At 38.9% G+C, this 12,382-nt stretch overlaps 1 long non-coding RNA gene across 1 annotated transcript in view; it reads left to right on the top strand.

Annotated features, from left to right (window-relative positions):
* Nucleotides 1–12,382, top strand: part of LOC102035037 — a 53,877-nt gene that overhangs the window by 22,901 nt on the left and 18,594 nt on the right. The window contains exon 3 of the long non-coding RNA XR_265216.2: nt 10,430–10,511. This is a non-coding gene — a long non-coding RNA (uncharacterized LOC102035037). The remainder of the gene's footprint in view (nt 1–10,429; nt 10,512–12,382) is intronic.

Raw genomic sequence — 12,382 nt, 5'->3', positions numbered from 1 at the left:
CAGCAGAGATCTGGAAAGTTATTAACTGGAGAAAGAAAACAACAACAAAAAAAAAACCCCAAAAAACCCCACCCCGAAGCCACACCCCAAAGCTAAACAAACAAATAAATCTCAAAACAAAAGCAAATTTCCAGATCTCATAGGACATCACAACTGACAGTTTTCATCTGAATGTGGTTTGTTCCTTCTCTGCATATCTTTGGTCAACAATGTTTCAAATGGGAGAAAAAAATCTCATTTAAGTACTGTGAAATAGATGAAAGTATCTGAATGAGGAGGCAGGGCTCGTTTTGTCATCTAGCCTTGCCTGTTATACTCTTCAGGTTCCTACACACTTTGGAGTCCTAATTATTTAGCCAGACCATAGACCATATCCTTTAAATAAGTAGCAATATCCATTTAACAAGTTCCTTCACAACTTAACAGTCAAGTGCCATTACCTATTTAACAAGTAAGTTAATTGAGATGTTGCATACAGCACAATCCCCTTGTAAATTCAATTAATCCCTCACAACCGGCTCAGACTTGCTGCACTTCAAATACTTGCACAGAGATTTAGAAAAGGTGGTATATTTAGTGAGGAGATGAAAGGGAGGGAGAGATGACTAGTCTCTTGCTTTGGCTAGTGTTTGTAAAATGGTCATTATACTTAAAAATTTCATGCATTGCATTGTGTAGGATGCACTGTCAGCCTGAGCATTTGAGTATCTCATTCAGGCACAAGCAGCTTGCACTCGTGTCAGTTGTAGTTAATTACAGTGGTAACATGTGGATGAATAGATGTACAAAGCTTTGAGATGAAAAATATAAGCTCAGACTTTGTTAATTATTACTAATAGATTAGGATCAACCAAAGGGTTGATCTGATCTTGTGGGGTTTTGTGGTATCACTTATTTTTAAGGCAGTCTGTAAGATAAAAACTCTCTACCCCACACAAAACGTATTCTGTCTTGTTGGTTAGTCCTAAACAAGGGTTGAAAAGACAGAAAAGAGATTCTCTTGCTAGCACAGAGAATCAGCACTTTTTAATTACCCTATTTTGTGGTACAAGGTGGGAGGGTGAGGTGACCTACAGCAGGAAGTCAGCACTTTTTGAGTGAGTACAGCATATTTTTGCATTTGTTTGCTTCAGCTTTCTATTCTCTTTCAAATGGATCAAGTTCCCTTTCTTTGGATCTTTAGCTTTGTCCATTAGTACATCCCCAAAGAGTATTTTGTCAAGCAAAGCAAAACACCTTGAAGACAATCCTAAGTTTTTCCAGAGTTATAGCCCATACTTTGTTTATGTATAGCGATTATTTATTGAGTTAGCACTCCCAAAAGGCAGATTTGATACCAGAAAAATGCATTAGATAATTGGTAGTCAGTTTGCTCTCCTGGTATTTTGTGGTATTTTATGTTGTCTTAATGGCATCACCTGAGATTCTTTGGACACAAAAATATTTTAAACTGTGGTCTGTGATAAATTTTCAGGAAGTGCTTTTCAAATTCCCATAGTCAGAAGCTCTGTTGAAAATTTTCATATGTCCAGGTTGTTGTTCTGGACAACATACTAACAAATGGCTATACAAATCTTAGAGCTGTAAGAAAGATTGGGCAAAGAGATTATGATTATTGTAAACCTAACTCCTACAATGAACAAGCATTTCCATTTAATCTTTCTTTATTGCATTTTGAAAATTAGAAAATAGTTTGCCATGTGATGCTTAGAAATATTTTCTTAGGTTATGTTCTCAGTCAGAGGTTTGCTAAGAATCACTTCTCCTTTCAAATATCACTCTCTTTACAAACCTAAGAAGGACTCCTGGATTTAGAATATATTGACAAGAGTAAAACCACTTTGAAAAGCTTAAAGGTCCAATAACAACTAACTCACTTCCACTATAAGCATATAAATATCAACTATGAAAATGTCAACAGCTACAACTTCAGGAAATAAAATACTGTATAGTTTTCATATGTCCATGACAGAGCATGCTGTCAGCACCTGAGGGAATCAAGAAAGCTTCAGGTATTTTGAGATCTGATGGCCAAGGAAGGCTAGCTCATCTTCTGAGATGGTTTTAGTAAGAACAATGCTGGAATAGCACAATAGATTATTTAGACACCAAACTGATGCTATCAATGATTTTTCATTACTCTATGCTCTACACACCTCTTTTGGAACCAATGCTGACCACACAGCTTAGTATAATTGAGAGGCTGAGCTCTATTTTCATTTGATATTTTCCCTACTGTTTCAATGATAATATCCACATACAATAGGAGGAGATAATAATACAAAATCTATATTACTCTCAAAACCATCTTTTGCTGTCTAAATCCATTGTACTCTTTGAGAGCTAGTTAGCTAATTATTAAAACAATATCTAAAAATAATCAACTTCCACAAAAATTGGCAGGCCAAATTCAGTTCCCATTCATCCCCAGACAGCACCAGTGCATTGTAGTGTATGAGGGAGGAATATAGAAAACAGTGTCAAATTATTACTTTTCAATAGTGGATAATTCATGTGTGGGCTGTAGGAAATAGCCTAATGGCTTTACTTACAGACAGCCATCGCACTCTTTACCCACTCTTTATCTTGCTCTTTACTTGCCAGATTCAAGCACAGTGTGTGCTGTAGGAGGACCTGGGTATCCTTGCAAGACCTCTTTCATCTCTCATTGCAGATAGGATCTGGCAAAGAAGGAGTACCACATTATTTTAACACAAAGACAACTGTCACATTATTTCCCCAGTGGCCAATCACCCTGCAGGGGACAACTTCATCTATATTGTACCTGTTTAACATACTTCATTAACTCTGTCAATTACCAGCTACCTCAGCACCTTTTCTGTTGGCATTACACAATTTATTCTTTCCATGTCCCAAAGAGTACCACAGCTCCTACTGCTTCATAATCCAAGTAAGGAGATATTAATCTTAGAAATGTGTATTAGAACAATTAAAATAGATTTTCAAGATGGTTTATGGCTTGTTTTTTGATGGTGTTCTGCACCTACTACTATTTTTGGATTTTAAATATATAAGAGAGTTCCCTCTAAAAAGCAGACACATCTTTTAGAGGGGACTATATTTTTCTTGGACAGAGACTTTTCATAGAAGTTCCTACTGCCAAGTATAGCAGCAAACTTTTCTAGTTTAACATATTCTTTCAAGATAAACTTTAAAGGCAAATAAACTGAGACTTGACTTTAGTCACCTCATTGAGGCTTGCTAGGCTAGGAGCTAAGGAGCATATTTACCCTGGGCTCTTTCTGCAGGCATTGGAGACAGGCTTGCCATTCTGAATAGAAATTCAGCCCACCTAAGCCAAATTATACTCACTGACTTGTGTGAGACTCTGCTCCTCACCACAGGCCTTAATTAAGTGGTTTTTCATTGAATGTGTCACTTAGAATATCCTTGTGAGAAGCAGGACTTTTGGTTCAAGAGTCAGACAGACACAGTTCAAGGGGCTGGAGTTTCAGGTGGCTGCAATGGCCAGCAGAAAGGTGGGGTTGGATGAGGAGCTAAAATCTGGGGCTGGGAGTAAGGTGACAATAAGATTGTCTCCAAACACGGGAACAGGTATGGAACAGGAAGAAGGGGGCTTGAGAGCTCCAGGGCAGCAAAGCTGTGGGAGGCTCCACAGACAGAAGGTGTAAAACTAGAAAGAGCATTTGTTTGAGCTAGCACTCAGTGTACGTAATTGTCTACTTGAATATTAAGCTCTGCTTATGCTAATCAGCTTTAGTGCATGAGCCTAGATCACCAGAGAAAGGAGCCTGGGGGGGCAGTGTTGGGTACAAAAAGGTGACACTCACAATTCCACAATTCCACAATTCCCCACCACCACTGTGGGGCAGGAACAGAAATACAGGACTGCTCCCCACTTCCCTCCCTCGCCCTCTTCTCTTTCTCTCCCTTATTTTGTTTTTTTCCCTCTATCTGGAGTACGACAGGTTTCTTCAAAGGACACTTTTGAAACTAAGAAAAGCTGTATTTTCATAGAAAAAAAATCAAACAGTAAATGACCTAATGCCTGCTACAAAGACATCTGATTAAAGCAAATTCAACATACAGTTTAGAACAGACTAGCATCAAACGTTCTGAAAGGGAACAGATGAACCAAGAAAATTGAAAGTCAATGGAAATCCTAAATACCTCCTGATTACATGGAGTTTTCCCAGTCATTTTTCAAAAGGAGCAAGGGACATCTGATCGCTCAGCTCCTGCTCTAATTAGGTTGAAAGGCAAATCCTTCAGAAAAGGGAAGTATGGCTTGAGGTTACCCATTGCAATTGTGGAATCTGTTGTGAAGTTGATGGTTTCTGCATGATTCAGCTTTTCAAATGAGTATTTTTTCCAACTGAATATTTTTTGCTGCTTCTCCTCTTCTCTTCATGTTTTCTTTTTTTCTACCTGAATCAGTATGCTTCCTCCAGAGGTAGCTGCTGCATACTTCTGCAGGTATTGATCAGGGCAGTGTCTCTGATCGTCTGGAGAGAAAATGACATTACTTGTCATCTTTTCCCATGCTACAGAATTGTAAAATACGAGGTTTCAGTACATCAATTAGCTTCAAAATACTATAATTGCATATTAAGAAATAGCAGATACCTATTGCTATATGCTACATTTACACCTTCACTACCCTTCAAAACACCTCTGGGGGCATTACAGCATTACTAGTGCAGCTGGAATGTGTGTATAGCCTAAATATGCAAGGAAGAAAGGTCTCCATAGTTTGTCTGCAACAAATGAACTCTTTTTTTTAACACTTCCTTACTTAATACTGCTGTCTGGGCTAAGATTCCTTTTAATATTGGTAGGAAAACCAGTGAAAGTGAATTCTCTAATTGCAGTAAAAATAAAACCTTGTGATTCTCTGATGTGGCCATAACTTGAATTTTTGAATTAATGCAGGAAGGGTTTAGGGAGTTGCAATACACCAAACTACTTCCACTTCTGTAAAAGCTGTTTGTTCACAGCCAGGTGTAGTACCTTTTTTTTTCCTTTCTTTTTTTTCCTCCCCTTAAATAAAAATGAACGCTGTGCAAACACCAGCTGACTCCTTTTTAATCTGTCAGCACATTCTTTACATCTGTGCATAAACATTATTATCACAAACTCAGAGTGTTACTGCAAAAATTATCAGAGTCCTCAAAATGTACTCTCTGCAGTCTCCATTGGAATACAACTTTAATGCGTTAATGTGAGAACAAGCAAGCTCTAGGAGAAAAAAAAAGAAAGTCTTTTCATTTTCACAGAAGTTACCCAGGGTTTCCTTCACTATCCTGTGTATGCACAGGGTAAATATTTTGTACTTAGTACAATATTTTCTTCTGACATATAGCTGGCCTCAATGATGTTTCCTATTGTGTTCACTTAAAATATTAACCATTAATGAAAAGACACGGTCTGAGGGAGAATGATACAAGACATGACATGTTTTCAGAGATTTTTAAAGATTAACTTTTAGAATGGAACTTCTAGCTAGGTATTAGTGTGTCTGTATGCAGGAAAAACCATGGTCATATTTTTCATGTTTATAGGGATGACCTTTTATGTTATAGTACAATGCTTTGAAGCACAGTTATTTTAATTGCTTTATATGCCTATTGAGACCATTCTGCATGTCACTTTGTTATATACAGCACCAAGTCACATATGTTTGGTCAATGAATCTTTTGCTGCCTTGATATTTATGTTAAACTCTGAGCAGGAGTTGGGGAAATGTATTCTGGGTTTTGCTGTTGGTGTTTTTTTTTTGTTGTTTAGGTTTTTTTACTGTCACTCCAGCAATATACCTAATGAGGTGACAGGAAGAATTAAAAATGACAGATTGTTTTGGCTGCAGTGGGGCTGTCTGAGCTGTATTTTCCTGTAACACAGCTCAATAAACCCAGCTTGTGGAAAACCCTCTGCACGTGATTCATTGCTGCAGCAGGGGTCTGGGTGGAGGTTTTTGGAAGAGCAGTGGCTGGACTGGGCCTCATGGATGGGGACTTGGCACCCCATGGCACCGACAGCCCTGGGGACACACAGAGCTGCTCAGCCACCGAGTGCTGCTCCCAAAAACAGCTAATGGAACTTGTGAGGGTTGGCTATGGCACACTTATTTCTCTCCAAACACTTTGTAACACTCTAGCTGTCAGTCCATAATGCTTCCCAAGTGTGAGGCACCTCCTGCAGACGGCCCCCGTGAGCTGGGAGGGTTGGGAAGGCAGCGGTGGAAAAGAGCCATTGTGGGGATGCGGGGCAGCCTCCGTGTCTGTGCCCGTAAATGCCTCAGCATCCACCTGCCATTTGCCTGCTGTGCTCCTGGTGGAAGAATAAAGGGTATCAGAAGAGATTCCTAGGACTGAATGGTTAACTACAGGTGTTAGACTGATAGCTGGTGTAATTAAGAAAAAAGATCTGTCACTTCACAGACTGTGCAGAATAAATTCCAGATATCCACGCATAATCATTCAAAGTGCCTCTGTCTCCAGAGCCAGGAAGGGTGACCACAGAATACCCTGAACCCAATTATGTACTTTCTGATGATCATATTTTTATTTCTCAAGACACAGGGCTAATAAGAAAGATCAAAAAATGTTTGAACCAGAGTAATTTCAAATGTCAAGAACTAGTTATTCTTACAACAAGCTCCCAGGTCTTGGCATTGTAAGCTGTTCTCTGTTTGGTTTGATTCCTCCTGGGGAGTGGAAATGAGGGACTAGGAGATTTAAAGTGTCTTTGTGCTGTGGAATCAACACATGCTTTCAAGACCTGCATTTGACACTGGTTTTGAGGTGGTTTGTTTCTTCTTATTTTATTTTATTTTGTTTTATTTTATTTTGTTTTATTTCATTTTATTTTTGGAGTTGGGGATGGTGGCATGATGTTGATTTGATTATTTTCTTTCTTTCTTTCTTTCTTTCTTTCTTTCTTTCTTTCTTTCTTCCTTCCTTCCTTCCTTCCTTCCTTCCTTCCTTCCTTCCTTCCTTTCTCCCTTTCCTTTCCCTTTCCTTCCCTTTCCCTTTCCTTTCCTTTCCCTTTCCTTTCCTTTCCCTTTCCTTTCCTTTCCCTTTCCTTTCCTTTCCCTTTCCTTTCCTTTCCCTTTCCTTTCCTTTCCCTTTCCTTTCCTTTCCCTTTCCTTTCCTTTCCCTTTCCTTTCCTTTCCCTTTCCTTTCCTTTCCCTTTCCTTTCCTTTCCCTTTCCTTTCCTTTCCCTTTCCTTTCCTTTCCCTTTCCTTTCCTTTCCCTTTCCTTTCCTTTCCCTTTCCTTTCCTTTCCCTTTCCTTTCCTTTCCTTTCCTTTCCTTTCCTTTTTTTTTTTTTTTTTTTTTAGTATTGTTTCCCACAGAGAAAACTGCAGAGGAATTTCAGGGAGTTTCTGTTCAGTTCTTTGGATCAGAATAACCCAACCAGGTAGGAGACAGCAGGAAGAATGAATCCAAAATAAAAAATCCACGCAGGAAATTTATTTTAGAAGGAAAAGGAATGTTGCCAATAAAATGAGCAATAAAAGAGGGAGGACAAAGAGGTGGATTCCTCTGCAGTAGAAAATAAAACAAATTTCTGCTTTCCAAATGATTATTTGAAAAAGGATTCAGAAGGTACCTGACTTTATCTTTCTTACAGTTCCTCATATTCAAGGAGCAGTGAACATGTGGATGTTAAGGAAAACCATGTGGTTCCCCACAGATGATGTTCTGCACATGTAATTTCCTACAGGGGAGAAAACAGCTTCAGCTTGTGGGTCTCTGGGTTTTGGCAGCAAGACATAAAGGTAGGTGTTGTGGCCTGCTTTCTTGAGATGCTGAGCAGCCATAAATTCAGGTGAAATTAGGGGAGCCGTACACACCAACCCTATATTTTCAGAGACAGAGCTGGCTTGGTTCTTCATTCTCCAACTGGCTCACCAAGAGAACTGCCACGGAGGTGCCAAGTGTTCCACCCTCCCAGACAGGGCTAAAATGCTGCCTGTATCAGACAGAGGGTGAGGATAATTAACAGTAACATCTCTATAATGAAAAGGGCAGCTTTGCTCCAATCAGGGCATGAGTGAAAAAGAGTAAGTGAGAAAAATTTAATTTGAAGCTTATCCCTAGGCTGGCAATTGAATTCAATAGTTATTTGGGTCGCAGACAAACTAGCAAGTTCTGGAAAGTAAAAACGAAGATGGAAAAATACTGCAAGTAATCATGCAAAGTAGAATTCTGAGGGTTGCTTCAAGAGAACAAAACAAAACTGTTTTCACTGAGATCAATCATGTTAGTTTCTGTCCTTTTTTTTTTGTCCTAATTATCAGTGCCAAGCAGGAATCACAGATTAGACACTATTGAAGCTATTTTTAAGTTTAGCTTATTGAAACCTGTTCTTTTCAATGAATCTGCTCAGAACAAACTCAGCTTTTAGATTCTCTGCTATACTGCTCACAGTATCCTGAAAGGAAAGGAGCAGCTGCGGATAATTCCTCCCGAGACCAAGATCATTGCAAGGAGTTCAGAGACTCACATGCACACACTAAATTAGGAATTTGAAGGTGGGGTGGAGGGGATCTATTTCTTGATTATGCAAAAAATTGCTGCTTGGGTTTTTTTTCCCCAAAACTCTTTGGTTTGGGAGTCCTTTTCTCATTGTGAGGGGATGACAGGCTAAAGACTCCTTTTGCACTAATGTCATTTGAATCTGGGTATGGTTTTAGGAAATTACATGCCTGGGCATTTAGATTAAAGTTTCATCCAGAAAATGCTGTATCAGGGTGAGGAGGGATTTTGGACCATGGCTCCTGGCAAGGTGGCAACCCAGGTAAAATTTCTCATGACAGCTGGCCATGGTCTGTCTGTCCGGCAGTTTGTGTGGGAGGGTGAAGCTGAAGGACCAGGAAAAGAGAAACACATTCTTTGAAGGTTATTTGTTTTAATAACAATTTAATCTACTCTAGGTTTAACAAGAAGAGCTTGGGAAAGAAAAGGTATTAGAAAGGGAGAAGAGAAAGACAGAGAGAAAAACATGCTGAAATATATTGGAGAACAGTGGAAAATATGAAGATGACAACTAGACCTGATCCAAAATATAAAGGAAGCATACCAAGTTGCAAAGTGATACAAAAGAGGATACAAGAAAGGCAGATAGAAAAAAAATCTGAATTATCAGACATGTTATATGCTTCTATGCACTCTATGTATAAAAATGTATTTAATCTCTTCACTTCCATAAAATGCCCACATTTTGCAAAAATACACTTTTAAGAAGCTACGGTACACTAAATGCTAACCTTCATTTGTGGTTGTGCTCAATTCTTTGTCTCTGCCAGTTGTTATGACAGACAAATAAAAGTGAATCTGTGGAGTGAACCAGTGTGCATGAAAGACCCATGGAGAGCATTATACACCTTTCAGTCAGATCTGCCTGGGAAAGTTGTAGTCCAGCCCTGTGGGCTGAATGGCCATTCCCAGTCGGAGAGCACAGTGTGTATCTCCCTCCCTCTTTAGCTTCTTATGAATAAAGCTGGCTTGAGTGATCCAGATCCACTGAATGTTGTAAACCAGTGAGGCACAGTAAGTGGGAATGGCAAGACTCACATGCCAATGTAGACTTTCTACAAGAGGTTAAATAAACATCTGTATCCTTTCCAGGGTGCAGCTTGTATAGCTGTCAGTAAACCCCACATTCTATTGTTTTGTACTAAGCTACTTCATGTCACATCTTGACACTTGTTCAAGATCTACATTATGCTTGTGTAGCATAGGTTCCAAAAGGTTAGTGTATTATTAATGAGATAGTGGAAATGCTCTAGAATCAGCTTTCATCTAAATGAAGGTGATGATGTTTATCTGTACCCTTTGTATTCATTGTTGTCTTGAGTGCACAGTGCTTCCTGCTGGTATCTATGTTATTCATTTGCTGACTAATCTCTTCACCTGATCAGTATTGATTGTAACTCTCAATTTATAACCTTTAGGCACAGTGACATTATGGTTAAATAAAACACAAATGCAGAAATAATTAACAATATCTGATACTGGTATTTCCTTTCTGGCAAATAGTTGCAGCAAAAAATATATTTGACAACTAGAAGCAATATTTTTACAGAAAACCATAAATGGAAGATGAATATACAATTTTTAGATCCTTAATACAGATTACTTAAGAAGAAATAGTAAGTTACCTTGCGGAAATCAACAGCTTCTTCAATTGGATTGCTTCTGTCACTGAATGGACACAGTCTTGTTTGATGTCCTCCTACCATTTGTCTTGCATGGAGTCTTTTATCTATATCCAAAGCAATGCAGTCGTCACTGCTGCAATTCAATAATGGCTCCACAGGAGCTGTCATCCCCAGTTTGCTATTCATCTTAAAAAGCCTTTGAGTTTTCAAAGTGTCCACTAAAGTTGGTATTTCAATGCTGTGGACAGATCACTTAAGGTTCTTTTGTATTTTCAAAACAGGTTTAAAGTGAGGATGGACAGATATTGAAATGCCCAACTTATTGTACCTAGGTGCCAAAGGAGATGATGGAAATGTCAAAAGGTAATTGGATAATCACACCCACCTCCCAGCTGAAAATGTGTGACTTTGTGAGCTTGAATGACACTTTGACTCAATACTGGCATTGCCTGTGGGGAATAAGCCCCTTGGAACAAAGAGGAAAAAATACAAAGATGGAAAAAAATTTGAATTAGCCACTAGCAGCCCCAGGAAGTGAAAAATTATTATGTGGTAACAACGTGAAGTATAAGGCAAGAGAGAACATATTTTATTTCTACTCAAGTATAAGATGCCCTTTATTCCATTTGATATAGACTTAGAAAGCAGGGGTCATTTTGGACTTGAAAGTTACTGTCTGAAGGAACTCACATTTATCATTATTCAATACCCTTCATATAGGCAGCTGGATTAAGAGCACTCTTCTGAGGTTTAGGTGGCAGTCTGGGGGGTTGTTTTTGGGATGGGATTTTCTTGCAGATGCCATTTTACCTGGACCAGTCTGAATGTGTATTTTAGCTGTTAGCCTTTTTGCTTGTTTGTTTGTTTTCAGCAAAAGCATAACCATCTTTGGGCAGTAATCTGAAATAATTTAGTACAGAAAAAGAGATTTAGTGTATTTTTTGAGAGTGAGAGTCAGCTTGGGTGAGAAAGCAGTATTCTCACCTGAGCTCAAGTTTAGCTAGAATGCTAAATTTATATATAGTCTTTTCTTACCAGAAATACCAGCTTACTCAGTTTACTGTACAGAGATTGGAGTTTTACCTGAAGAAAATAGTCTCTGTGGGAATAACTCACGTTGAAAGTACTGAAGGAAAAAAAGCTTCCACTGTCAGAACCAATGCTACTTCCTTAAGCACCAATTCCATCAGTATTTAAAAGCAAAGAAAAATATTTCACTTAAGATTTCCTAAATCCAACCCTATGAATTTATGAGACTGCCTTCATTTCAGGGTGGTTTGGAACTACAGTATGTTGTCCCCTGTTGCCCTTCTGGGGACAAGTAACATAAATTGCTTATTGTGTTGTTTCCCTGAGTACTGCTATGTTCAGTGGTCTGCAGGAGCATTGGAAAATGGCCACACAGAAGAGTTTGCCTTGTCCCTACCTCTGGGACAGGAGAGGCGCAGATGAATGATTTGGAGGCAGTGTCTGAGCCACTGACCAGTTCTGACCTTGACAGTCCTAGTGCTGCCAAGGAAACCTGCAGGCTTGTGCCAGAGTCCTGTATTGATCTGCAGAGGTCCTGGGAGGCTCTGTAGAGGCAGCTCAGAGTGGGGAGGATTTCTGAACACAATGGAAATACAGCCTTGCTTGGCCTCAGTATTTTGCTGTCTCCCTTCCCTGAGCTAAATGGCACCAATTTCCCTGCCCGGAGCTCATCGCAGCGGCAGGGCCATGACTCACCTGGTAGTTTCTGAGACAGCCAGGCATTCCCCTCTAAATCTCTTCATCCCCTTCAGCCTATTTTTAAATGCTTGGCTGCTATTCTTAAGTGCTGGTATTGAACAAAATGTAAATATAGTGCAACCTCTGGTTTTAACCTTGGCCTCGATCCACTTTTATTCTAGATAAATGTAATAAACAACAAAGGTAACATAAAGATGTATATTATTTTTTGTAAAAAATATGTTTATAATTCTTTAAAATACATGAGTCAGCTAAGCATTTAAAAGTAAAATATAGATATAAAATTATTCAGACAGGGTGATATAATATAGAATTTAAATTGAGCATATTTTAGCAGCACTGGGAAACCTTACCCCAGAGCTAATAATGTAATAGATCTATCTCACCAACATCTTGGAACTTGCAACACAGTTTTATCCACAAAGGAGAGTTCTCTGGCCTACTTTATTAAATACCTTAGAGGACTTTGCCTGTAAGATTACATATGAACAATGCAATTTATTAAA

The sequence above is a fragment of the Geospiza fortis genome, unplaced genomic scaffold (genome assembly GCF_000277835.1).
Source record: "Geospiza fortis unplaced genomic scaffold, GeoFor_1.0 scaffold40, whole genome shotgun sequence".
Lineage (NCBI taxonomy): Eukaryota > Metazoa > Chordata > Aves > Passeriformes > Thraupidae > Geospiza > Geospiza fortis.
Note: the sequence above shows the minus strand (reverse complement) of the source record. Positions and strands in the feature narration are given on the sequence as shown.